This window comes from Aegilops tauschii, unplaced genomic scaffold (assembly GCF_002575655.3).
Source record: "Aegilops tauschii subsp. strangulata cultivar AL8/78 unplaced genomic scaffold, Aet v6.0 ptg001262l_obj, whole genome shotgun sequence".
NCBI lineage: Eukaryota > Viridiplantae > Streptophyta > Magnoliopsida > Poales > Poaceae > Aegilops > Aegilops tauschii.
This window is the reverse complement of record NW_027333463.1, coordinates 5001-9337: the sequence shown is the minus strand read 5'-3', so window position 1 is coordinate 9337 and position 4337 is coordinate 5001.

Sequence of the window (4337 nt, the reverse complement as noted above, 5' to 3'; positions counted from 1 at the left end):
TGCACTTTTACCCAATTTGGGAAGCTGCATCTGTTGATGAGTGGTTATACAATGGTGGTCCTTATGAGCTAATTGTTCTACACTTCTTACTTGGTGTAGCTTGTTATATGGGTCGTGAGTGGGAACTTAGTTTCCGTCTGGGTATGCGTCCTTGGATTGCTGTTGCATATTCAGCTCCTGTTGCAGCTGCTACTGCTGTTTTCTTGATTTACCCTATTGGTCAAGGAAGCTTTTCTGATGGTATGCCTTTAGGAATCTCTGGTACTTTCAACTTTATGATTGTATTCCAGGCAGAGCACAACATCCTTATGCATCCATTCCACATGTTAGGTGTAGCTGGTGTATTCGGCGGTTCCCTATTCAGTGCTATGCATGGTTCCTTGGTAACCTCTAGTTTGATCAGGGAAACTACTGAAAATGAATCTGCTAATGAGGGTTACAAATTTGGTCAAGAGGAAGAAACTTATAATATTGTGGCTGCTCATGGTTATTTTGGCCGATTAATCTTCCAATATGCTAGTTTCAACAACTCTCGTTCTTTACACTTCTTCTTGGCTGCTTGGCCTGTAGTAGGAATCTGGTTCACTGCTTTAGGTATTAGTACTATGGCTTTCAACCTAAATGGTTTCAATTTCAACCAATCTGTAGTTGATAGTCAAGGTCGCGTTATTAATACTTGGGCTGATATCATCAACCGTGCTAACCTTGGTATGGAAGTAATGCACGAACGTAATGCTCACAACTTCCCTCTAGACTTAGCTGCTGTTGAAGTTCCCATCTATTAATGGATAAGGTTTTTCTGCTAACATATAAGAATTTTTGAAGAAAGAAAAGACAGAAATACCCAATATCTTGTTCTAGCAAGATATTGGGTATTTCTGTCTTTATTTTGAATCTTTTTTTTCTTCTTAATCTTTCTATTCAGAATTCAGTTAACGACGAGATTTAGTATCCTTTCTTGCATTTTCATAACTCGTGAAATGCCGAGTAGGCACGAATTCCCCCAATTTGCGACCTACCATAGGATTTGTTATGTAAATAGGTATATGTTCCTTTCCATTATGAATCGCGATTGTATGGCCAACCATTGTGGGTAGAATGCTAGATGCCCGGGACCACGTTACTATTGTTTCTTTCTCCTCCTTCATATTGACCTTTTCTATCTTTGCCAATAAATGATGAGCTACAAAAGGATTCGTTTTTTTTCGTGTCACAGCTGATTACTCCTTTTTTCCTTTTTAAAGAGTGGCATTCTATGTCCAATATCTCGATCGAAGTACGGAGGTCAGAATAAATAGAATAATGATCAATGGAAAAAAGCAAAAAATCCTTTAGCTGGATAAGGGGCGGATGTAGCCAAGTGGATCAAGGCAGTGGATTGTGAATCCACCATGCGCGGGTTCAATTCCCGTCGTTCGCCCATCGCATTATTGCAAATTCCAAAAATGCAATTTTCCATATTCCTAGTTACGTATTTACTTACGGCGACGAAGAATAAAACTATCGCTATATTTTTTCCTTTTCCTAGTTCTTCTTCCAAGCGCAGGATAACCCCAAGGGGTTGTGGGTTTTTTTCTACCAATGGGAGCTTTCCCTTCACCGCCCCCATGGGGGTGGTCCACAGGGTTCATAACTACCCCTCTTACTACGGGGCGTTTACCTAGCCAACACTTAGATCCGGCTCTACCCAAACTTTTTTGGTTCACCCCAACATTACCCACTTGTCCGACTGTTGCTAAGCAGTTTTGGGATACTAAACGGACCTCCCCAGATGGTAATCTTAAAGTGGCCGATTTACCCTCTTTTGCAATGAGTTTCGCTACAGCACCTGCTGCTCTAGCTAATTGCCCACCCCTTCCACGTGTGATTTCTATGTTATGCATGGCCGTGCCTAAGGGCATATCGGTTGAAGTAGATTCTTCTTTTCTCTCAAAAAACCCCTTCCCAAACTGTACAAGCTTCTTCCAAAGCATACGGCTTTCTAGATGTATATGACGATCTCTAGACAGATGGATCTTATATGAATCATATGATGAAGTACCACATGAGTGGATATATAGGAAAGGAATCCAAATCTGCCGAATCGCTCATGTTATGATCTTCTACATCCTAGGTCTCTGCGTTCCGTCATCTGGCTTATGTTCTTCATGTAGCATTCAGATCGAATGACTCTATGAAATTACGTCGATACTTCCACATATTATGGGTAACGTAGGAGACATCCCTATTTTCCCCCGGGGGTCTTAATTACCACTGCTTAGCTTTCAATTTGCCTCTGACCATCAAATTAAATGTGAATAACCCGTCCTCCTCTCTTTGAAACAAGGGGCGCTTCCGGTTCTGTGCGTGCTTCAAACAATTTTGTCTTCTCCATATTACCATATCTCTAGAGCCAATAATTTTCTATGAGGAACTACTGAACTCAATCACTTGCTGCCGTTACTCAACAGTTTTCTGTTGAGGTCTATCCCGTAGAGGTAGTCAAATTGGATCAGTGATCGATTTCTAGGTTTCGTCGTAAACCTAATTGGTTACTTCCAATTACGTAAATCAATAGTTCAAACCGCACTCAAAGGTAGGGCATTTCCCATTGATATAGGAACTTTTGTACCAGAAACAATAGTATCTCCAATTATAGCCCCTCTGGGATGTAAAATATATCTCTTCTCACCATCCCCATAGTGTATGAGACAAATGTATGCATTTCGATTAGGGTCGTATTCTATGGTTACGATTCTACCAGATATGTCTTTTTGATTCCGTCGAAAATCTATTTTACGGTATAGGCGCTTATGACCTCCCCCTCTATGCCTTGCGGTAATGATTCCTCTGGAATTACGACCTTTACCACAACGGTGCCGTCCATGGATCAAATTATTTCGTGGATTGGATTTCACTTGCCTGTCTACGGTTCCCTTGCGTGTGCTCGGGATAGGTGTTTTGTATAAATGTTTCGCCGTATTATTAAGTATTCTCCTTTAGTTTTTTTCTCTATCTAGAAGTGGAATAGAATAACCCGGTTGAAGGGTAATGATCATACGTCTGTAATGCATTGTATGGCCCAGAATAGGTCCTATTCTTCTACCTTTTCCAGGTAGTCGATGGCTATTCACAGCTACCACCTTAACACCAAAGAAGAGTTCGACCCAATGCTTTATTTCTGTCTTAGTGAATCCCGATTCGACATTAAAAGTATATTGATTCTTTCCCAATAAACGAAGACTTTTTTCTGTAAATACTGCGTATTTGATTCCATCCATAAATCGACTTTCCCTCCTATGCTCTGAGTTCCAGTATCGATAAGAATTCGAGTTCTTATTGTTCTTATGTTATGGTATGAATATACCATACCAATTCGTTATGTATGGATGATGGATGAGATTCCATGGATAGAGAGCCAGTTCCAATAGACTTATGGAATGTTCCCGTTCGTGTGCATCCAGCAGGAATTGAACCCGCAAATTTACCAATTATGAGTTGGGCGCTTTAACCATTCAGCCATGGATGCTTAACAGGGATCATCGTACATCGTAAATAACCAATTTTCATATAGAAAGACATATCATAGAAAAATGAAATCGAAAATATTCCGAGATGGCAAATATTCGGAGATGACTATGAAAACACCTCTCTGGATCCTCGAATTGAAAGAGAGATTGAGAGGGATCAAGAATCCTAATTCTCGCTATTTGGAATGGATCCAATTCTATTGAGTCTGACTCATAGTGATCATTTCTCTTTAGCAAAGAATGACCTTGGTTATCAAAGGATTGAACAACCGGGATCCATTTACTTATGATACCTAGTTGGCATTGATAACAAGGATCTAATGAATTATGAGTTTAATAGATCCTCTTTAGCAGAAAGACGTATATTCCTTGCTCATTATCAGACAATCACTTATTCCCAAACCTCGTGTGGGACTAATCGTTTTCATTTACCATCTCATGGAAAACCCTTTTCGTTCCGCTTAGCCCTATCGGGTATTTTAGTGATAGGTTCTGTAGGAACTGGACGATCCTATTTGGTCAAATACCTAACGAAAAATTACGATTTTCCTTTCATTAAGGTACGAGGGCTTCTTATTCCACAAGAACGAAAGCACCTTTTCATTCTTTCATATACTAGGGGTTTTTACTTGGAAAAGACAATGTTCCATACTAAAGGATTCGGGTCCATAACCACGAGTTCCAGTGCACTAGATCTTGTAGCACTTAGCAACGAAGCCCTATCCATTAGTATTCCACATAAGAAATCCATTCTAGAAAAAAATACAATTAGATTAGCTCTTCATAGACAAACTTGGGGTTTGCGAGCCAAGGTAAGATCGGCTCGGG